This window comes from Pseudophryne corroboree, chromosome 9 (genome assembly GCF_028390025.1).
Source record: "Pseudophryne corroboree isolate aPseCor3 chromosome 9, aPseCor3.hap2, whole genome shotgun sequence".
Classification (NCBI taxonomy): domain Eukaryota; kingdom Metazoa; phylum Chordata; class Amphibia; order Anura; family Myobatrachidae; genus Pseudophryne; species Pseudophryne corroboree.
The window spans coordinates 280,265,977-280,291,166 of NC_086452.1; the positions used below are offsets into that span (position 1 = coordinate 280,265,977).

General features: G+C 46.6%; 1 pseudogene; it reads left to right on the forward strand.

The window, feature by feature from the left end:
- The first annotated feature begins 20,208 nt into the window (after window positions 1–20,208).
- LOC134964572 (5S ribosomal RNA) lies at window positions 20,209–20,328 on the forward strand (annotated as a pseudogene).
- Window positions 20,329–25,190: the final 4,862 nt, after the last annotated feature.

The following is a 25,190-nucleotide window of genomic DNA, read 5'->3' on the forward strand; positions in this document are numbered from 1 at the left end:
CTCTGGCCACGTATCAGAAGAGGGGAAGGTCTTCCACTGGAAGAAGGATTACTAATCGCCCGTTTTAAAAGGGAACAATGAAATGTTTTATTGATACCCAAAGAACGGGGCAGATCTAACTGAAATGCCACCGGATTGATAACCCTGGTGATCTTATAAGGGCCGATGAACCGGGGCCCTAACTTATGGCTGTCTCAACTTCAAATTCTTGGTAGACAACCAGACGAAGTCTCCTAATTTGAAGCTGCAGGGTCTTTTCCGCTTATCAAAAACCCTTTTGGTCACTAATGACACAGACACAAGGGCTTTCTTCACTTTCCGCCAAATACCTCTAAGGACCGAAACCACAGAGGAACCACCAGGCGTGGAGTCCAGGGGGTCAAAAGAATTGGCCTTAGGATGATGCCCATACACACAAAGGAAGGGAGAGATCCCTGTAGCAGAGTGAGCCGCGTTGTTATAGGCAAACTCCGCCATGGACAGATGAGCAACCCAGTCAGTCTGACACTTGGAGACATAACACCTGAGGAACTGCTCCAAGGACTGGTTCACCCTTTCAGTCTGCCCATTAGACTGCGGATGGTAGCCTGACGACAAGCTGACAGAAATCTGGAGATCGGAACAAAATGCCCTCCAGAATTTGGCCACAAACTGGGATCCGCGGTCAGAGACCACATCAAGTGGCAACCCGTGGAGACGCACAACATGCAGCATAAATAATTCAGACAGGCGTCTGGCTGATGGCAGCCCAACCAGTGGAACGAAGTGCGCCATCTTCGAAAACCTGTCAACGACAACCCAGATGGCTGTCATCCCCGAGGATTTGGGCAAGTCCACCACAAAATCCATTGAAATGTGGGTCCATGGCTTAGATGGGATAGAGAGTGGATGTAATGGGCCAACAGGAACCCCTCTAGGAGTCTTATTTCGGGCACAGATGTCACATGCCCGAACCCACTGATCCACATCCTTAGCCACCGAGGGCCACCACACCGCCCTAGATAGCAACTCCCGAGTTCTGGCAATACCCGGGTGACCTGCCGACTTCTTGGCATGGAATTCCAGGAACACTCGCTGTCTTAACCTAGGAGGCACAAACAAAAGACCTACCGGAAGGTCTGGAGGAGCCTGCTCCTGTGCTCTAAGGACTAATGATAAGAGGTCCTGGGTAATGCCCACTTTAATACATGATGGGGAAACAATGGGCAACGGCTCCTCGGTGGTCTCCTGGATTGGAGCAAAACTCCGCGAGAGCGCATCAGCCTTGATGTTTTTTGACCCAGGGCGATATGTTATCAAAAAATTAAAGCGAGCAAAAAACAAAGCCCATCGTGCCTGCCTGGCATTGAGACGCTTCGCTGACTCTAAATATGCCAGATTCTTATGGTCAGTGAGAATTGAGACCACAAACTTAGCCCCCTCAAGCCAGTGTCTCCACTCCTCGAGTGCATCCTTAATAGCCAACAATTCCCGGTTACCCACGTCATAATTCATCTCGGCAGGCGAAAATTTACGGGAAAAGTAAGCACAGGGATGAAGGCGATTATCAGACACTCCCATCTGAGAAAGCACTGCCCCAATACCCATCTCAGAGGCATCCACCTCCACCACAAAAGGACGCTCTGGATCTGGGTGTCGCAGCACCTTGGCCGAAACAAATGCCCTTTTGAGACGGGCAAAAGCCGCTTTAGCCTCACAAGACCAGTGAGCAACATCCGCCCCTTTCTTAGTGAGTGCCACCAAGGGCGCCACTATAGACGAAAATCCAGCGATAAATCGTCTATAAAAATTCGCAAAGCCCAGGAAACGCTGAAGCGCCTTCAAACTAGTGGGCTGCACCCAATCCAGGACTGCCTGTACCTTGGAACCCTCCATTTGGAAACCTTCTGGGGAGATAATATATCCTAGAAATGCGATTTGCTGAACTTCAAATTCGCACTTCTCCAGCTTCGCTCTAAGCCGGTGGTCTCTGAGTTTCTGGAGGACTAAGCGTACATGCTTCCGATGTTCCTCCAGGGAATGGGAGAAGATTAGGATGTCATCTAAGTATACAACTAAGAATCTATCCAAATATTCCCTGAGCACATCATTCATGAAATCCTGGAAGACTGCCGGGGCATTACAGAGCCCAAAAGGCATCACCAAATATTCATAATGCCCTGAGTGGGTATTAAAGGCAGTCTTCCATTCATCCCCCTCTCTTATTCGGATTAGATTGTACGCACCGCGTAGGTCAATCTTAGAAAAAATGGTGGCAGTACGAAGCTGGTCAAACAAGACCGAAATGAGAGGCAGTGGGTATGAGTTTTTAATCGTGATACGGTTCAATTCCCTGAAGTCGATGCAGGGTCGCAACGAACCGTCCTTTTTACCCACGAAGAAGAACCCCGACCCAACTGGAGACTGAAGGTCTGATAAATCCCTTAGCCAAGTTCTCCTGAATGTACTCTGCCATAGCCTGAGTCTCAGGACGTGACAGGGAGTACAACCTGCTCTTGGGAAGCTTAGCATTTGGCAACAAATCAATGGCACAGTCATAGGGGCGATGGGGAGGTAGTACCTCTGCAACTTTTTTGGAGAACACGTCCGCAAAATCTGCATAACACCCTGGCAATCCTGGCAAACTTAGCTGCGAGAGCCTGACTGGAAGGCTCAAGCAACTCCTGAAACAATCAGTACCCCAACTAAGAATCTCCCTAGAGACCCAGTCAAATTGAGGATTGTGGGCCCTTAACCAGGGTAACCCCAACACCAATGGGGCAAAAGTACAGACAGTCACATAAAAGGACAATTTTTCAGAGTGTGTGGCTCCAATAAACAAAGAAATCTGGCTAGTGGAAGAGGTAATTTTACCTTGGGATAATGGTTCCCCGTTTAACCCACAAATCTCAATTTCCGATGCCAAGGGTACTAAGGGAACAGAGTGTTTCAGGGCGAATTGGCGGTCCATAAAAACCCCGTCGGCCCCACTGTCCACAAAGGCCTCAGTCTTGACAGTTTGACCGAGGATCTTCAAGGTCACCGGAATGATAAAAGTCTTCTTGGGAAATTCTGACTTCTGGCCTGACAGGATATTTCCCATCACCCTCAGGCCCTGAAGTTTTCCGGCTTTTCTGGGCATGATACTACCACATGACCTTTATTCCCACAGTACAAACACAACCCCTGCTGTCTCCTCCGCGTCTTCTCACGCGAGGAGAGGCGGGTAGCCCCAATCTGCATAGGCTCCTCAGAAAATTCCTCAGAGTCTGAGGTTCCCTTGGGAAGGAAGGAAATCTCAGTCTCCCTTTCAAGCCTACGCTCTCTCAGCCGTCTATCCACCCGGATGGATAACTGCATGAGCTGATCCAAGCTATCAGGCAAGGGATATTGTACCAGTTGGTCCTTTATCTGGTTAGAAAGACCTCTTCGGTACTGGTGTCTCAGAGCTGGGTCATTCCACTGGGTATCATGGGCCAACCTCCGAAACTCCGTACAGTAAACCTCAACTGGCCTTCGCCCTTGCTTAAGGATCGAAATCTGAGCCTCGGCTGAGGCCGTCTTGTCAGGGTCATCATACAACATGCCCAGTGCCGTAAAAAAAGCATCAACACTTTTAAGCGACGGACAGTCAGGCTGCAACCCATATGCCCAGACCTGTGGGTCTCCTTGTAGCAAGGAAATCACTATGCCCACCCGCTGAATCTCCGACCCAGAAGACTGAGGCCTAAGCCGGAAGTATAGCTTGCAGCTCTCCTTGAAACAAAAGAACTGCGAGCGATCTCCAGAAAAACGATCCGGGAGATTTACTTTCGGCTCCTTAACCCCTGCAGGTGCTGCTGCTGTGGGAGCTCCACCAGCAGCCTGGGAGGTGTGCATTTTAATGGACAAATCATTAAATTGTCGAGTCAGGACCTGCACCTGATCGACCACCTGTTGCAACGTATTTTGAGGGGTATGCTCCATATTCCCACAAAATTTCAACAGGAGTATTAGGCTGCTGAATATGTTATGCACACCAGTGCCTGCAGGAAAGTACTGGTGTCAGAACTGTTATGCACTCCAGTGTCTGCAGGAATGTACTGGTGTTTGAACTGTTATGCAAAACAAATGGACTCACAGACAAACTGGGGAATATGACATAACGTACACAGAAGGTAATAGGGTAACAAAATACACACAAAGTGAACAGAGAAGCCCAGAGGCTAAGGAACTGGGTATCTCCTTTGTATTAGAACTGCACAGATGGAAAAAGCAAGATGTTGTGTTTTAATACATAGAGAACCCGAAATGCTGTTGCTAAGGGCAACAGCAAAACCCTAAAGGGTTACCAACGGGTGTGGCAGTAAACTCCTTGGTCAGAGATGGAATGATAGACACAAGGAGAGTCTCCACAATCCTATTTCTCACTTGCAGTGCACAGGTTTTAGCTTACTGCCACTAAACTGACCCCTGACACCTAGCACAGTGAGACAGGATTAGACAGGCAAGTCTTAGAATACAGCCGCAAACTTGCTAAGTTCACAGAGTGGTAACAGAACCCCAGCAAGCTAAACGACTGACTCCAGTCTTACTGCTAGGTCTGGATTGGCAGAGTGTAATACCAAATCCCCAGGCCTATTTGCAGTAAGCAACAAACAAATACAAAGCTACACAGTACTGGCTAACTTTCATGAACTGACTAACCAACAAAGATTCAGCAGCATCTGCTTACCCTGAAAAGAGGCCTTATAAAGCAGGTGCTGTCCACGCCCCACTCAGACCTCACAGACTGTGAGCACAAAAACCAGCACCGGATCCCCTGCCGTGCACAGAGCCTATAACCACTGCACAGCAAAAGACCCGAACCGGAGTATCAGCTGCGCTCAGGTTACTCCACTAGCACTTGTCTCCCGGTTGCCATGACGACGTGGCAGCACAGGGCAGGAGACCCTAACACATATTATCTGACTATTATGTAGTAATATTTTTTCACTCGGTGTGCATTAGGGAACACAGTTTTTTCCTACACAGAATTACCCCTCTCTTTTAGCACCTGAGTGACATTACAATCTGATTGAGCAGCTTTCCATTTTGTGTATTGTATTTAGAGAGGCATAGATGGGTCAGCATTAGGAGGGATTGCTGACTCCAGAAGTGCCATAGGGGAAGCCGGGGTATCCCCAGGTAAGCTGGCTCTCAGATGCTGTAGGAGCCATTACCATGTGGCCTTACACTGGGAATTTAACCCAGACATATTTGTAATTATTTATGGGGTGGGTGTGGGGTGCGGTGGCCCCTGTGTCGGTATGGCTGGGCTGCTTCAGTTCGGCACACCCTAACACTTTATTAACACTTATGATTTTCCCTATCACTTTGTATATATTATTTTAATCACACCACTTACATAGCACTTCTGTGCTTCTTATTAACCCCTATTAATTCTCACCTTTGTGCTGACCTGGGGTGGCCGACCTGTGCCGACATCGTGGGGTCCTGCACCCCGGACCCATACCTAGTATTAGGGACCCCCAGTGACGGAGAAGCCTTGTCGATCGGCCTGGGGGCTTAACCCTATATCTGCAGATATACGCAACTAAGATCTCCGTATTATCTGACTATTATGTAGTAATATTTTTCACTCGGTGTGCATTAGGGAACAGTTTTTTCCTACACAGAATTACCCCTCCCTTTTAGCACCTGAGTGACATTACAATCTGATTGAGCAGCTTTCCATTTTGTGTATTGTATTTAGAGAGGCATAGATGGGTCAGCATTAGGAGGGATTGCTGACTCCAGAAGTGCCATAGGGGAAGCCAGGGGTATACCCAGGTAAGCTGGCTCTCAGATGCTGTAGGAGCCATTACCATGTGGCCTTACACTGGGAATTTAACCCAGACATATTTGTAATTATTTAGGGGTGGGTGTGGGGTGCGGTGGCCCCTGTGTTGGTATGACTGGGCTGCTTCAGGTCGGCACACCCTAACACTTTATTAACTCTTATGATTTTCCCTATCACTTTGTATATATTATTTTAATCACACCACTCACATAGCACTTCTGTGCTTCTTATTAACCCCTATTAATTCTCACCTGTGTGCTGACCTGGGGTGGCCAACCTGTGCCGACATCGTGGGGTCCTGCACCCCGGACCTAGTATTAGGGACCCCCAGTGACGGAGAAGCCTTGTCGATCGGCCTGGGGGCTTAACCCTATATCTGCAGATATACGCAACTAAGATCTCCGTATTATCTGACTATTATGTAGTAATATTTTTCACTCGGTGTGCATTAGGGAACACAGTTTTTTCCTACACAGAATTACCCCTCCCTTTTAGCACCTGAGTGACATTACAATCTGATTGAGCAGCTTTCCATTTTGTGTATTGTATTTAGAGAGGCATAGATGGGTCAGCATTAGGAGGGATTGCCGACTCCCCAGAAGTGCCATAGGGGAAGCCAGGGGTATCCCCAGGTAAGCTGGCTCTCAGATGCTGTAGGAGCCATTACCATGTGGCCTTACACTGGGAATTTAACCCAGACATATTTGTAATTATTTATGGGGTGGGTGTGGGGTGCGGTGGCCCCTGTGTCGGTATGGCTGGGCTGCTTCAGGTCGGCACACCCTAACACTTTATTAACACTTATGATTTTCCCTATCACTTTGTATATATTATTTTAATCACACCACTTACATAGCACTTCTGTGCTTCTTATTAACCCCTATTAATTCTCACCTGTGTGCTGACCTGGGGTGGCCGACCTGTGCCGACATCGTGGGGTCCTGCACCCCGGACCCATACCTAGTATTAGGGACCCCCAGTGACGGAGAAGCCTTGTCGATCGGCCTGGGGGCTTAACCCTATATCTGCAGATATACGCAACTAAGATCTCCGTATTATCTGACTATTATGTAGTAATATTTTTCACTCGTGTGCATTAGGGAACACAGTTTTTTCCTACACAGAATTACCCCTCCCTTTTAGCACCTGAGTGACATTACAATCTGATTGAGCAGCTTTCCATTTTGTGTATTGTATTTAGAGAGGCATAGATGGGTCAGCATTAGGAGGGATTGCTGACTCCAGAAGTGCCATAGGGGAAGCCAGGGGTATCCCCAGGTAAGCTGGCTCTCAGATGCTGTAGGAGCCATTACCATGTGGCCTTACACTGGGAATTTAACCCAGACATATTTGTAATTATTTATGGGGTGGGTGTGGGGTGCGGTGGCCCCTGTGTCGGTATGACTGGGCTGCTTCAGTTCGGCACACCCTAACACTTTATTAACACTTATGATTTTCCCTATCACTTTGTATATATTATTTTAATCACACCACTTACATAGCACTTCTGTGCTTCTTATTAACCCCTATTAATTCTCACCTGTGTGCTGACCTGGGGTGGCCGACCTGTGCCGACATCGTGGGGTCCTGCACCCCGGACCCATACCTAGTATTAGGGACCCCCAGTGACGGAGAAGCCTTGTCGATCGGCCTGGGGGCTTAACCCTATATCTGCAGATATACGCAACTAAGATCTCCGTATTATCTGACTATTATGTAGTAATATTTTTCACTCGGTGTGCATTAGGGAACACAGTTTTTTCTTACACAGAATTACCCCTCCCTTTTAGCACCTGAGTGACATTACAATCTGATTGAGCAGCTTTCCATTTTGTGTAGAACATACATTGATTTAAACATACACACATAATTATAATATTATATCTATGTACCATTCACTGGTCTCCTGAGACTCATTTACTCATTAAGTGCTTCTAATTTGCATATGAATATGCTTTTGACTGTCTGTGAATGTGGTTTTTCACTGCCAGGAAAAAGCAGCCACACAGGTTAATTTGCATTTCAATGGCTTTCTTACAACAAGCAGAGTTTAACTGAATCCTAGAGGTAAAGACGAAGAAAGAAAAAAAACAACTTTGTTTTATATCTGTGTGTCGTTCTTACATCAAATATTCATCTTACTATTAACTTTTATTAAGCCCCATCTGAATCTATTTGTAATTGACTATGGCATGGGTTAAAATAAATGCATTGGTAACTCATAAATGGTGATTTCTTTTTGACCAAGGACGGCTGATTATTCCTGAGCAGACTGAAAATCAGCCTTTAAGAAAAAAAAAATGACCTGTGTGCACGTACGGCGGACTGAGTGCACAAGCAGTGCGCACATGCATGAGGTTAGTACATGGGGTATGCATCATGATATTTTTCGACTTTGACAACAGCTACAGGCGTGGCGTTAAGGCCCAAGACCCACTATTGCTTGTGCATGGATTTCTAAGCCCATAGTAAGGTGGTCAGGCACATTACTAGAGGAATGAGATACTATGGATAGGAGTGACAGTGAATTGTTGTTGCGTCACATACAGGATTCTGCAGGTTTCATAGTGGAGGCCATGAAGGACCTTGGCCTACTTAATGCAAGGGCTTCTTCCATGGCTGTCTCGGCACGCAGAGGACTCTGGCTGCACCAGTAGTCTGTGGATGCAGAATCCAAGAAAAGTGTGGAGAACCTACCCTTCACAGGTCAGGCTCTGTTTGGGGACGCATTGGATGCGTGGATCTCCACGGCAACTGCGGGTAAGTCGACCTTTCCTCAGCTACGCCCCTGACTAGGAAATCTTATCCAACGTCTACAATGAAGTCCTTTCGGACCGCGTAAGTTAAAAAGTCAAACCCCCTTCAGGGGCAAACGCAGGATTTGGGAGGGGGGGTTTCCGTGTGTGTATTATCCAGCACTCCCTTGTTAACACCAACCTTAACTTGCCAGTGTGCACTCCTAGGGGCTGGCAGACTCCATCCATAGGCATAAATGACAGAGGTGACACTCCTGGACTCGTTGCTTAGTGAAGACAATGTGCTATTAATTCAACGTTTCGGGGCACTTTCCCTCATCAGGACACACAAAAACCTGATGACGATGGGAAGTGCCCCAAAAAATTTTATTCACTAAGCAACGAGTCCAGGAGTGCCACCTCTGTCATTTATGAAAAAAAAAATATATATATATATAATTTGTTTCATCAGCCGTCTGGCTCTCCCATCACCCATTTAGGGTGATTATTACTACCAGGCTAAGAATCATGGATATATCACCTGCTCTTCCTCGGGTTGGCCTCCTTGTAGATTTAAAAAGGCCATTAAATAAGAATTAAATCCAATTTTTAAAAAAAATAAAAAATGTTCCACCATCGATGTTTTGTAGAACATCGATGACATAATAAAATTTAAGATATAAAAAATTGTTAGCTACATTGAGATAAATAGGTAGCCTAGCAGGTCCAACACCAATTGCACACAGGAATGATGTAAATTGTTTTTATAAAAATCGTTTTTTTAAAGTCGTTTTTTACATGATACATTGTTGTATTCACTGTACTGATGTTTATATGCTCACTCCAGCTCAGTTGAGCGTGTTTTGTATATGTGAGCAGTTTCTTCACATGCGCCTGTCACATTTGTGTTTTTATTATTGTTTATAGGGCTCCCGGCGCGTTGCCACGGGGACCGGCTGATGTGATCGCGTCACTTCCGGCCGGGCCGTGTTGCCGAAACCGGAAGTGCGGGACATGAGACGCCGGACACTCCGTGGTCCACGCAGCTGAGAGTCATAATCATGGGGGTAAGTGGGATTTATGCTTCTATTTAAACACCATGTTTGCACTGTATTGTTGTCTGAGGAAGGGGACACGTCCCCGAAACGTCACCTGTTTGTTTCAATAAAGTCTCCACGGCGTGGAGATCGTTTTTCACCATTTACAAGTCTGTGAGTGCCACCTCTTTTTTCCTATTATATATATATATATATATATATATATATATATATATATATATATATATATATAAAATAAGAATTTACTCACCGGTAATTCTATTTCTCGTAGTCCGTAGTGGATGCTGGGAACTCCGTAAGGACCATGGGGTATAGACGGGCTCCGCAGGAGACTGGGCACTCTTAAAAGAAAGATTAGGTACTATATCTGGTGTGCACTGGCTCCTCCCTCTATGCCCCTCCTCCAGACCTCAGTTAGGGAAACTGTGCCCGGAAGAGCTGACATTACTAGGAAAGGATTTGGAAACCAGGGTAAGACTCATACCAGCCACACCAATCACACCGTACAACTCGTGATAACTATACCCAGTTAACAGTATGAACAATAACTGAGCCTCTCTCAACAGATGGCTCATACAATAACCCTTTAGTTAAGCAATAACTATATACATGTATTGCAGAGAGTCCGCACTTGGGACGGGCTCCCAGCATCCATTACGGACTACGAGAAATAGAATTACCGGTGAGTAAATTCTTATTTTCTCTGACGTCCTAGTGGATGCTGGGTACTCCGTAAGGACCATGGGGATTATACCAAAGCTCCCAAACGGGCGGGAGAGTGCGGATGACTCTGCAGCACCGAATGAGCAAACTCAAGGTCCTCCTCAGCCAGGGTATCAATCTTGTAGAATTTTGCAAAAGTGTTTGAACCCGACCAAGTAGCAGCTCGGCAAAGTTGTAAAGCCGAGACCCCTCGGGCAGCCGCCCAAGAAGAACCCACCTTCCTCGTGGAATGGGCTTTTACTGATTTAGGAAGCGGCAGTCAAGCCGCAGAATGTGCAAGCTGAATCGTGCTACAGATCCAGCGAGCAATAGTCTGCTTTGAAGCAGGAGCACCCAGCTTGTTGGGTGCATGCAGGATAAATAGCGAGTCAGTTTTTCTGACTCTAGCAGTCCTGGAAACATAAAGTTTCAGGGCCCGGACTACGTCCAGCAACTTGGAATCCTCCAAGTCCCTAGTAGCCGCAGGCACCACAATAGGTTGGTTCAAATGAAACGATGATACCACCTTAGGGAGAAATTGGGGACAAGTCCTCCATTCTGCCCTTTCCATATGGAAGATCAGATATGGGCTTTTACATGACAAAGCCGCCAATTCTGACACACGCCTAGTCCAAGCTAAGGCCAAAAGCATGACCACTTTCCACGTGAGATATTTTAGCTCCACGGTCTTAAGTGGCTCAAACCAGTGGGATTTTAGGAATCCAACACACGTTAAGATCCCAAGGTGCCACTGGAGGCACAAAGGGGGCTGAATATGCAGCACCCCTGTAACAACGTCCGAACTTCAGGCAGTGAAGCCAGTTCTTTTTGAGAGAAAAAGGGATAGGGCCGAAATCTTGGCCTTTATGGATCCTAATTTTAGGCCCATAGTCACTCCTGACTGTAGGAAGTGCAGGAATCGACCTCCGTGGAATTCCTCTGTAGGGTCTTCCCGGCCACACACCAAGCAACCTATTTTCGCCATATACAGTGAAAAAGTCTTGCTGTCACGTCTTTCCTAGCCTTTATCAGCGTAGGAATAACTGCATCCGGAATGCCCTTTTCCGCTAGGATACGGCGTTCAACCGCCATGCCGTCCAACGCAGCCGCGGTAAGTCTTGGATCAGACAGGGTCCCTGTTGCAACATGTCCTGACTGAGAGGCAGAGGTCATGGGTCCTCTGAGAGCATTTCTTGCAGTTCCGGGTACCGAGTCCTTCTTGGCCAATCCGGAGCAAAGAATATTGTTCACACTCCTCCGTTTATTACAATTCTCAGCCCTTGGGTCTGAGAGGAAGAGGAGGGAATATATAGACCGACTGGAACACCCAAGGTGTTACTAGTGCGACCACAGCTATCGCCTGAGAGTCCCTTGACCCAGCGTAAAACCTTTTTTATCTTTTTATTGAGGTGGGACGCCATGTAGTCCACCTGAGGCAGTTTCCATCAATTTGCAAAACTGCGTGAAGACTTCCTGATGAAGTCACCACTTTCCCAGGTGGAGGTCGTGTCCACTCCCGGAATGAACACTGCTGACAGTGCGCTTACTTGATTCTCCGTCAAGCGAAGAATTCTGGTGGCTTCTACCCTCGCCACCCTGCTCCTTGTGCCACCCTGGCAGTTTACATGAGCCCCTGCGGTCTGACTGGATCAGAACCGGTTGGTCGCGAAGCAGGAACTCCGCTTGACTTAGGGCGTTGTATTGATGTGAAGGCAAGTCTGTTGGCATGACCACAAACCTTGGAATTTTCTTCCCTGTGTAACTGCCCCCACCCTCGGAGGCTTGCATCCGTGGTCACCAGGACCCAGTCCTGAATGCCGAATCTGCGGCCCTCGAGAAGGTGAGCACTCTGCAGCCACCACAGTAGAGACACCCTGGCCCTGGGGGATAGGGTGATTAACCGATGCATCTGAAGATGTGATCCGGACCACTTGTCCAGTAAGTTCCATTGTTCTTGCATGGAACCAGCCGAAGGGGATGGCCTAGTATGATGCCATCATCCTTCCCAGGACGCGAGTGCAGTGAAGCACTGACACCTGTTTTGGTTTTCAATAGATTCCTGACCAGTGTCATGAGCTCCTGAGCTCTCTCTATCGGGAGATAAACCCTCTTCTGGTCTGTGTCTAGGATCATGCCTAGGCGAGGCAGATGAGCTGTAGGAACCAACTGCGACTTCGGAATATATAGAATCCAGTCGTGTTGCCGTTTCACTTCCAGAGAAGGTGATACGCTGTCCAGCAACTGCTCTCTTGATCTCGCTTTTATGAGGAGATCATCCCAGTATGTGATAATAGTGACACCTTGCTTCCGCAGGAGCACCATCATATCCGCCATTACCTTGATGAAATTGGTAATGACAATCCCGTACCGCACTTCTGAGGTACGACTGATGAGGTGGATAAATGGGGACACGAAGGTATGCATCCCTTATGTCCCGATTCATTTCAGGCTTGCAATGACCGCTCTTAGCGATTCCATCTTGAACCTGAACCTTTTCAGGTATATGTTCAGGGATTTTAATTCAATATGGGTCTAACCGAACCGTCTGGTTTCGGGATTATAACATGGTCGAATAATAACACCCTCTTGTTGAAGGAGGGGACCCTTGACCACCACCTGTTGAAGATACAATTTACGAATTGCAGTTAACACTGGCTCCCTCTCTTGGGGGGAAGCCCGCCGGGTCCTCGGTGAGGGGGCATCTTCTCACAGTCCAGCCTGTATCCCTGCGATACAATTTCTATTGCCCAGGGATTTTAACAGGGAGTGAACCCACTTGTGGCTGAACTTACGAAGGCGTGTCCCCACCGGGCCTAGCTCCGCCTGTGGAGCCCCAGCGACATGCGGTAGATTTTTGTAGAGGCCGGGGAGGACTTCTGTTCCTGGGGACTAGCTGTGTTGTACAGCTTCTTTCCTCTGCCCCCGGCTCTGACAAGAAAGGACGCACCTCAGACTTTCTTTTTCTTTATTCGAAAAGCTGCATTTAATAATGTCGTGCTTTCCTAGGCTGTGCAGGAATATAAGGCAAAATATCAGAATTACCAGCTATAGCTGTGGAGACCAGGCCCGAGAACCTTTCTCCACACAATCCTCAGCCTTCCATATGCCTCTTAAGTCGGCATCATCTGTCCAATGTATATTCTACAGGACACGTCAAGCAGAAATCGACATAGCTTTTGTCTCTAGGACCCAGTATACTCATGTCCCTTTGGGCATGCTTTATAATTATATATCTATCACTTAAGACAGCATCTTAAAATATTTATATGCATACTAGGGTCTCAATCTCTGCTGATAAGGTACCTGTCCACGCTGCCACAGCGCTATAAACCCATGCTGACACAATCGCCGGTCTGGGTATTATACTAGAATGTGCACACTATCTGCAGGATCCCTGAGAATAGCTAGTGCAAACAGGACATCCAAGGGGAAGAGTCTCAACACATCCTGGCCCTAGTGGGGAAAGGATACAGCATGAGAATTCTCTTGTGGGAAGCTGCCGTCTCTTGTCTGGAGATTCCCGCTCTTTTTCCTCATGAGAGGAGGGAAATTTACCTCAGCATTCTTCCACTTAACATGTGTACTCTCGTGTCAGGGACAGATGAGTCATCAGTGATATGCAAATCATCTTTTATTCCAATAATCATATATTGAATATCTTTTAGCCCTCTTGGCTGTAACTTTGCATTATCGTAGTCGACAGTGGAGTTAAACTCCGTGTCGATACTTTGTTATTTTGGACAGTGAACATAGAGAGACTCTGAAGGACTCTGTGACATAGGGACAGACCAGGATAGATTTCCTTTCTGTTCCCTAACCTTTTGTGCAATAATTTTACCTCAGCACTTACACATATCCAAACAGGTGTCGGCGTTGTTGACGGAGACACCCTCCCACACACTTATCCTCTCTATCACCTCCTTAGAGGAGCCTTTTACCTCAGACATGTCGACACACGCGTACCGACACACCACACACACACAGGGGATGCTCTATTTGGAGACAGTTCCCCCACCAGGCCCTTTGGAGAGACAGAGAGAGAGTATGCCAGCACACACCACAGCGCTATATAATACAGGGATGTACACTATACTGAGTGATTTTTCCCCTATAGCAGCTTATATACACAGTTTTGCGCCTAAATTTATGTGCCCCCCCTCTCTTTTTTACCCTTTGTGTACCAGGATACTGCAGGGGAGAGCCTGGGGAGCTTCCTTCCAGCTGAGCTGTGAAGAGAAAATGGCGCCGGTGTGCTGAGGAAGAAGGCCCGGCCCCCTCAGCGGCGGGCTTCTGTCCTTTTATGTACTTTAATGGCGGGGGTTAATGCACATATACAGTTTATCAGACTGTATTATGTGCTTTTCGCCAAGTAAGGTAATCTAATTGCTGCCCAGGGCGCCCCCCCCCCCCCCCCCAGCGCCCTGCACCCATCAGTGACCGGAGTGTGTGGTGTGCTAAGGGAGCAATGGCGCACAGCTGCAGTGCTGTGCGCTACCTTACTTCTGGCTCTGCAAGGAGGGCGGCGGCGCGGCTCCGGGACCGGACGACCGGGGACTGGGCCTGTGTTCGATCCCTCTGGAGCTAATGGTGTCCAGTAGCCTTAGAAGCCCAAGCTAGCTGCAAGCAGGTAGGTTCGCTTCTCTCCCCTCAGTCCCACGTAGCAGTGAGTCTGTTGCCAGCAGATCTCACTGAAAATAAAAAACCTAACAAATACTTTCTTTTCTAGGAAGCTCAGGAGAGCCCACTAGGTGCATCCAGCTCTGGCCGGGCACAGATACTAACTGAGGTCTGGAGGAGGGGCATAGAGGGAGGAGCCAGTGCACACCAGATATAGTACCTAATCTTTCTTTTAAGAGTGCCCAGTCTCCTGCGGAGCCCGTCTATACCCCATGGTCCTTACAGAGTTCCCAGCAACCACTAGGACGTCTGTGTGTGTATATATATATATATATATATATATATATATATACACACACAAACATACACACACGGACTACAAATTCACTATGACTGCAGGTTATGAACACTGGGACTGTAGACAACACTAACTCCCCACACTTACCTGGGACTGCAGACTGTATACACACACACACACACACACACACACACACACACACACACACACACACACACACACACACACACACACACACACACACACACACACACACACACACTGGGATTGCAAACTGTCTCCTACCCCCACACAAAAAAACACTTAGACTGCATAATACATTACATGAACACTCCCCCCTTTCTCTCCATCCCCAGGGACTGCAGATCTGACCTGACGACCTGTATTAATGGGAGGCACAAGCAGCTGTAGACTGGAGCCGAGGAGGACGGAGTGCCTGCCGAGGAATAGTGCAGTGCAGTGAGTCACAAGCAAAGGCTCATGGGAGCTTCCTGCCTGGTCCCCTGCACTGCTCGGAAATGTAAAGGGCTGTGAGGAGCTACTGCCGCAGCAGCACAGTTCACAGCCCATGCTCGTGGCTACTCTCATAAATAAATAAATAATCATCGTAGGTGCACTGTGATGGATCATTCTGGCAGGGGGGGTTTCCAGGTACTCGGAAACCCCCCCCTGCGTGCGCCACTGCCCTTCCACTTTCTTTCGAGGCGGTCGGGGAAAATCCAGAAAACCTGCAGCAACAGGTTCCCAGGAACAGAAGCCAGGTTCTGTTTCCTCTAAGTCTTCAGCATGACGGTGGACTTCCCAGGCTGGTAATCGGGCAGGTGGGAGCCAGACTAAAAGATTTCAGTCACATCTGGGCGCAGTGGCGTAACTACTGCCCCCGCAGTCTTCGCGGTGGCTTGGGGGCGAGGGGCTGCGGGGGCGCCACTGATTACAGCAGACTGACATGCGGACGAGCGCCCGCATGTCAGTCTGCTTTCTCCTTCCCGCCGCCGCTTGTTGGAGGGACACGGACGGCACAGCGTGTGCCTCTCCTGTGTCCCTCCTGCATCATCTCCGGCGGCCGCGGGTCTAATAGGGGGAAGTGCCGTCCGTGAGCTCTAATTGGCTCACGGACGGCACTTCCCCCTATTTGACCCGCGGCCGCCGGAGATGATGCAGCAGGAGGGACACAGGAGAGGCTGTACCCTCCGTGTCCCTCCAAAAAGCGGCGGCGGCGATGGCGGCACTGGGGGGAATATCTGGCACTGGGGGGGGGGGGGGGGTGTCTGGCACTGGGGCATATATGGCACTGGGGGGGGGATGTCTGGCACTGGGGGGGATATCTGGCACTGGGGGGGGGATGTCTGGCACTGGGGCATATATGGCACTGGGGGGGAGATGTCTGGCACTAGGGGGGATATCTGGCACTGGGGCATATATGGCACTGGGGGGGGGATATCTGGCACTGGGGGGGGGGATGTCTGGCACTGGGGGGGATATCTGGCACTGGGGGGGGATGTCTGGCACTGGGGCATATATGGCACTGGGGGGGGGATGTCTGGCACTGGGGGGGATATCTGGCACTGGGGGGGGGATGTCTGGCACTGGGGGGGGGGATGTCTGGCACTGGGGGGGGGGGATGTCTGGCACTGGGGGGGGATGTCTGGCACTAGGGGGGATATCTGGCACTGGGGGAATATCTGGCACTGGGGGGGAATATATGGCACTGGCGGCATATCTGGCACGGGGGGAATATCTGGCACTGGGGGCATATGTGGCACTGGGGGGAATATCTGGCACTGGGGGCATATGTGGCACTGGGGGGGGGGGGGTATATGTGTACCTGGCACATGGGGGGGGCTATATTTGGCACCGGGGGCATGTGAGTACCTGGCACCGTGGGGGAATATCTGGCACTGGGGTCATATGTGGCACTGGGAGCACAGCCCTAGCAACAAGGACTACCTCCTAGCAACGAGCATGACACCCAGTGCATGAAACACCTGACAACGAGCATGACACCCAGTGCATGAAACACCTGGCAACGAGCATGACACCCAGTGCATGAAACCCCTGACAACGAGAAGGTAATTGAAAAGTAATTAGAAGCCTTACTGTAGGACTTAATGTGTAATGGGCATTACGGTGTGTGGCATAATGTATCACGGACATTGCGGTGTGTGTCATAATGTGTCACAGGCATTACGGTGTATGGTATACTATATCGCGGGCATTGTGATATGTGGTATAATGTCTCAGGGTCATTGCAGTGTGTGGCATAATGTATCACGGACATTGCGGTGTGTGTCATAATGTGTCAGGCATTACGGTGTGTGGTATACTATATCACGGGCATTGTGGTATGTGGTATAATGTCTCAGGGTCATTGCAGTGTGGCATAATACATAACGGGCATTGCGGTGTGTGGCATAGGGTATAACGGGCAGGGCATTGCGGTATGTGTCACAGGCATTACGGTGTATGGTATACTATATCACGGGCATTGTGGTATAATGTCTCAAGGTCATTGCGGTGTGTGTCATAATGTGTCACAGGCATTGTATGTGCTATAATGTATCAGGGGCATTGCAGTGTGTAGCATAATGTATAACGGGCATTGCGATTCCTGTCATAATGTGTCGGGGGCATTACGGTGTGTGGCATAATGTGTCACAGGCATTACGGTGTGTGGCATAATGTGTCACAGGCATTACGGTGTGTGGCATAATGTGTCGGGGGCATTATGGTGTGTGGCATAATGTGTCATGTGCATTATTGTGTGTGGAATAATGTCTAAGGGCCATTGCAGTATGTGGCATAATGTATACTGGGCATTACTATAAGGAGGAAAAATGACAAATAATGTAAGGGGCATGAATCAGGATTATTTTTCTTTCCTGTGGTGGCTAACATCTGGGCGTGCAGGTTGCAAAACTGGGGTATAAGGTAGTCTTTTCCTGCAATACCACGCCCCTTTATGAGAAACCACGCCCATTCCAACAAAACCACTCCCCTTTTTTTGCAACGCGCGCCTTCGGCGCGCGCATATTTATCCCTTTCTTGCTCCCAATTATGCGGCGGGTGGGGGTGGGGGTGGGGGGGGGGGGGCGCCAAAGAATTTTTGGCTTGGGGGAGAAAAATTTCTAGTTACGCCACTGTCTGGGCGTCTTCTTGCCTAGACCCCTGGGTAAAAGATATTGTTGCCCAGGGGTACAGACTGGAGTTTCAGGAACTCCCACCTCACAGATTCTTCAAGTCAGGCTTGCCAGCTTTGCTGACAGAAAGTGCTCCCCACCCCCCCTCCTTTTCAAAACTGAAGTGGGCTCACTCAGTATTGGTATCGTATGAACACATACCTAACACACTTGTCACATTTAGTGAATTATTATAGCCTTATTAGGGTATTAACCCACTGCATATCAATATTTTGAGATACTGCCTGTGTGTATATATAGATACACAGGATTACCTGCTGGAGAAATTTACATTATGTGGCTAATTTTTCAACACAATGTTTCTATATGCTTATTGTGAGATATTGTGGATAGATTAAGTTTTACAGCCATCTGGTTTCTCCCACAGTGCATATATATATATATATATATATATATATATATATATATATCTATATCCTGATTGCTCCATGAGGTGCTGGAGCTGTGTATATTCCAACAGGTGTTGGGAGTAATTTTGGTAATTTAAAAGTGGCATATGGCAGACTATTGTACATAAGAGGTTTAAGCTATGTTTTAGCTTTAATTTTGCAGAAGACTGCTAGCAATTTCCCTCGTGTACACCACTATCTGCCCTGGTTATTCAAACCTTCATCAGCTGTTTATTTGTTGGCAGACTATTGTACATAGGAGGTTCAAGCTATTTCTCAGCTTTTATTTTTGCAAGAAGACTGTTAGTAATTATCCTCATGTACACCATTATCTGCCCTGGTTATTTAAACCTCCGTCAGCTGTCTATCTGCCCTTTTCTCATTATAGCCTCTGCCTTTCTGACATTTTGTAAAGATTTTATCTTCCATTGCAAAATGTATGTCTAGGTTCCAGAGGCTTTACCTATCCCGGCCACACAGGCAGGTGCCCCTGTATGGGATTATTGCATATGGTATTTGGATAATTGCCTTATCACTTATCAAATAGATTACTACATACAATTTTGATATTCAATATACAATTGATCTATATCTATTTGAATACATGTTGGTTGCGGCACAAGTATTAGGATTATAGAACAAAAAAAGTGGCTGCGAGGTGTGTCAGCAGCTATATAAAATAGTGAGCACAACGTATAAAATGTAAAGAATTTATTCTCTTAATCAATATAGTTATAAAACATGTAGGTTAATAATACACCTATATCTGTCTCAGGTGATATAAAGGTTCAGCCGTGTGATAAAAATGGCTATACAATATATTAAATCCTAATTGTGCAATAGGGAGGGAACAGGAGAATTTGTAGATGTAGTTCCAGATAAATGTAAACGTATACTACCTCTCCGGCAAGGGCTGGTATAAACTTGGCCGGGCGTCCCCGGCTAGTGAGTCCAAGTTTATACCAGCCCTTGCCGGAGAGGTAGTATACGTTTACATTTATCTGGAACTACATCTACAAATTCTCCTGTTCCCTCCCTATTGCACAATTAGGATTTAATATATTGTATAGCCATTTTTATCACACGGCTGAACCTTTATATCACCTGAGACAGATATAGGTGTATTATTAACCTACATGTTTTATAACTATATTGATTAAGAGACTAAATTCTTTACATTTTATACGTTGTGCTCTCTATTTTATATAGCTCCTGACACACAGCGCAGCCACTTTTTTTGTTCTATAGTCTTCCAATCCATCTCACATAGTGGTGTCGCAAGCGCAGTGTCTCAGGAGCCTGTTGTATCTTAATTTGTTGGCTTTATTTAAATGATTCATTTGTTTGAGGCGCTGAACAAGTAGTTTCTTTTGTTGACAAGTATTAGGATTGACTGAACGGGCAGATCAAATAGTTGCAGACATACCCCATTGGAGATGCCCGATCTCGTCTGATCTTGGAAGCCAAGCAGTGGAGGGCCGGGTCAGTACTCGGATGGGAGACCACCCTGGAACACCCTGGTACTGCAAAAAATTCCTCTGCCCGATCTAGAGTCAAAAAATACCATTTGGCATTCGGTTCTGTATGACCTATGATTTAATTTTCTGCATTAAAATAATCCTGAATGGATATTTGCAGAACAAACGATGGTCATATACTACACAAAGATGTTACTGTGATCATGTGATAGTAAGCCTAACTGCCCATATATTTGGATTGCATTTATTGTGGTATCTAAAACCACAAGAATTATGCCTATATCAGTATTATATTTTTGCGTAGCTAGACTATTCACGCATAATTTACTCCTATAATTACTTTTTAATAATGAATTAATAAAGTTATGTTTTATCAGTATTGATTATTAGAGTGCTCCTACACAAGAGTCTACTTCCCAACTTTCTAGTGTTGGCTTTTTCTGTTTGATATTTTGACTCTAGGGAGCACCACTGATGGCAACACACATATGCAAAAGGATTATTAATCCATGTGCACAAGGTTGCTATATCCAGTAGCAATTTAGCGTCATAAATCAGTTTTTCAGAGGACATTAATAACTTATTGTGAGACTAGTGCGGCCAAAAAAAAAAAACTATTTTCCAGAAAGTGCTATCCTACAGAAAGCCATTCAAAAATTGTTACACACAAGTGTCATTGTTCCAGTTCCACCTCACCGAAAAGGTATGGGTTATTACTCAAACCTATTTGTGGTGCCGAACCGGACATTTCGGTAAGGCCAATTTTAAACCTAAAATCCTTAAACCCCTATTTGAGGGAATTCAAATTCAAGATGGAGTCTCTGAGAGCGGTGATCTCAGGTCTGGAGGAGGGGGAATTCCTGGTATCCCTGGATATCAAGGATGCGTACCTTCACATTCCGCTCTGGCCGCCTCACCAGGCCTATCTAAGATTTGCGCTACTGGACTGTCACTACCAGTTGCAGGCACTGCCATTTGTCCTCTCCACAGCACTGAGGGTGTTCACCAAGGTCATGCCAGATATTATGCTACTCTTCCGCAAGCGGGGGAGTGAACATTATTCCATATCTTGGCGATCTGCTGATAAAGGCATCTTCCAGGAAAAAGCTGTTACAGAGCATTGCTCTCTCAACTCAACTACTCCTGGATCATGGGTGGATCCTGAACGTCTGTCCTTCCTGGGGATGATCCTCGACACAGAAGTAAAGAGGGTGTTTCTACTGGTGGAGAAAGCGTTGGTGATCCAATCAATGGTCCGGGAGGTCCTGAAACCTGCCCGGGTATAGGTTCATCAGTGCATTCGCCTTCTGGGGAAGATGGTTGCCTCCTACTAGGCTCCACAGTACGGAAGATTTCATGCACGGTCCTTCGAACTGGATCTCCTGTACAAATGGTCTGGATCTCATCTTCACATGCACCAGCGGATTCAAATGTCGCCGAAAGCCAGAATTTCGCTCCTCTGGTGGCTACAAACTTCTCACCTTCTCGAGTGCCGAAAGTTCGGGATTCAGAATTGGATCCTTCTAACCACGGACGCAAGTCTCAGAGGTTGGGGAGCAGTCACCCAAGGGGAAAACTTCCAAGGAAAGTGGTCAAGTCTGGAATCCATCCTTCCGATAAACATTCTGGAACTAAGAGCCATGTACAATGGCCTTCTGCAGGCGGCACGTCTTCTACAAGGTCAGGCCGTTCAGGTTCAATCGGACAATGTAACGGCAGTGTCCTACATAAACCGACAAGGCGGCACAAAGAGCAGAGCGGCAATGTCAGAGGTAACAAAAATCATCCTCTGGGCAGAAAAGCACGCAGTGGCACTGTCACCAATCTTTATTTCTGGAGTGGACAACTGGGAAGCGGACTTCCTCAGCAGACACAATCTATATCCAGGAGAATGTGACCTCCACCCGGAGGTGTTTGCAGAGGTGACAAGCCGATGGGGTGTCCCTCAGGTAGATATGATGGCCTCTTGCCTCAACAAGAAGCTTCGGAAGTACTGTTTCAGGTCGAGAGACCCGCAAGCAGTGGCGGTGGACGCACTGGTGAATCCGTGGGTGTTCCAGTCAGTGTATGTGTTCCCTCCACTTCTGCTCATCTAAAGGATTCTCAAACTAATAAAAATAACAAGAGTTCAGGTGATCCTTATTGCTCCGGACTGGCCAAGAAGGGCTTGGTACGCGGATCTTCTGGATTTACTCCTGGAGGATCTGAGGCCTTTTCCTCTTTTCGAGGTCCTTTCTTACTTTCTTACTTGGAAGTCGGTCTTCCGAAGAGTCATGCAAGAGCACCTATTTGATTTTCCATGAAGATAGGGCTGAGCTCAACGCGTTAGCAGTGTCTTTCAAAGGTTGTGTCAGCTTTTCATATCAACCAACCTATTGTGGTGCCAGTAGCTACTGACTCCTCAATTACCTCAAAGTCCTTGGATGTGGTAAGGGCGTTACAAATTTATGTAAAGAAAACTTCTCGTCACAGGAAGTTGGACGCTTTATGTGTCCTTTATGATCCCAACAAGGTTGTGTGTCCTACTTCTAAGCAGACGATTTCTCGTTAGATTAGGTGTACTATCCAGCATGCTTATTCGATGGCAGGCTTGCCATGTCCAAAATCTGTTAAGGCCCACTCTACTCGTAAAGTGGGTTCTTCCTGGGCGGCTGACCAGGGTGTCTCGGCTTTACAGCTTTGCCGAGCAGCTACTTGGTCTGGGTCGAATACGTTTGCTAAGTTCTACAAGTTCAATACTTTGGCCTCTGATGACCTTAAGTTTGGTCAATCTGTTCTGCAGGAACCTCAGCACTCTCCCTCCTGTACTGAGAGCTTTGGTACATCCCCATGGTACAAATGGACCCTAGCATCCTCTAGGACGTAAGAGAAAATAGGATTTTAATTACCTACCGGTAAATCCTTTTCTCGTAGTCCGTAGAGGATGCTGGGCGCCCACCCAGTGCTTCATATTCCTGCATTGTTACTTGGTTCAGTATTGTTGGTTAGCTTGGCTTTCCTTTTTGTTATGTGTGAGCTGGTGTGAACCTCACCACTATCTGTGTATTTCCTTCTCTCGAAGTATGTCTGTCTCCTTGGGCACAGTTTCTAGACTGGGTCTGGTAGGAGGGGCATAGAGGGAGAGGCCAGTCCTCACTATTAAACTCTTAAAGTGCCAGTGGCTCCCAAAGGACCCGTCTATACCCCATGGTACTAAATGGACCCCAGCATCCTTTATGGACTATGAGAAAAGGATTTACCGGTAGGTAATTAAAATCCTATTTTTTCATCTTGAGTTTAAAGAGGCTCGGTGTTAATTTTAACTTTAAATGATCTCCCTTTCTAAAGATTACTCTTTCAGACAGCTCAGTAATACTATTTAGTACCTCATCAAGCTGGTTTCCTGACATGCAGAAAATGTAAAGTTAAAATTAACACCGAGCCTATTTAAACTCCAGATGAAAAAATAAAAATTAAAGAGCTGGCTCCCACAAAAACCTAAGGGCTTCCACAGCTGTGGAAGTACAGGATGCAACACATGTAAATATTCAGAAAGGAACGTCACTAGCTTTGAATCCTTTGCAACCAAAGAATCCTATTCTATACAGAGATTTATCAACTGCAAGTCCACGTTCATAGTGTATTTGTTACAATGTGGATGTGGACTGCAGTATGTGGGAAGGACAATTAGAACATTGAATTGTAGATTTATGGAACCTAAAAGGAACTTTGAAAAGAAGGTGAGAAATAATACGTTACATAGGCACATTACAGACTGCCAGGATGGAAATATGAGCAACATCAAGATTGCTGGCATTGAGTGTATAGATATCACATGTAGGGGAGGTGATAGGTATAACCGATTGTGCAAAAGAGAAGCATACTGGATTTTTTTGTGTACGCAGCATGACCCCGTTGGGATTAAACAACACTATTGAATTAAACAACTTGTAATAGGTTATGTTGGTGTATGGGGTTGAAGAATTTCTTCTAAAATTTATAGGGGGTAGGAGGGGGTGATTGTTATACCATAATTAGCATAAATGAATTGATGATTAAATGTCGGTAGGGTATTATTGATGCATGTATATTGCTATTTACATTTTGTAATGGCACTTGTATGGTTAATATAGAGGTTATGGGATTTCTTAAATACGGGCTAGAGCATGTATAAATAATGGATTTGATATGTGAACGTAAGACTAATATTATAAAACTATATGAATTCTCTGTATTTGAATGAATAAACTATTGATATAATGTTCCTAATTTAAAGGAATAAAGAAAGAGGTTAATGCTGGTGGAGTTAAACTAAATTAAATTAAGTTAAGACTAATATGAATTTATAAGTTATGTTATTTTAGAATTAGGTATGTATATCTTTAAATTTTAAACCATTATTAGTTGGTGCGGTCATGCACAAGTTTTATATATACATTATTTTGAAATAAGCAAAAAGATTTTTAGGAATGAATGTTGAAGGAAACTATTAATGCTGTAGGAGTGTGAAATACACTTTATTATTTAAACACGAATATGCAGAAGGAATTGTGCACTTTAGCTGCGATATAACCAAACCGAGGCTTGAGATACATGGTGAATATGCACTAAATACGGAAGTGAAGGAATCCTCAAAAGGAGGCCTGGGTAAAGAGAACCTATAAATAAGACCAACGCGAGCGAGTAAGAGTGTGTATGTGCAGGACGGCGCAGAGACGTCAAGAGTGCATGAGATAAAAAGCACAAGAGCAGGGCTTAAAATGTGTCTGAGGAAGCTGCTGAGAGTGTTACTACAGGTGGAGAAACGTGTTATACAGTACAAGGAGCCCACACATCACTTTGGCTGAGAGTAAGCCACGGACCCCATGTGTATCGGAACCATCAGCAAACTAACAGTCCCGGTCTAAATAGCACTGCTATCTACATCTGAACGAACA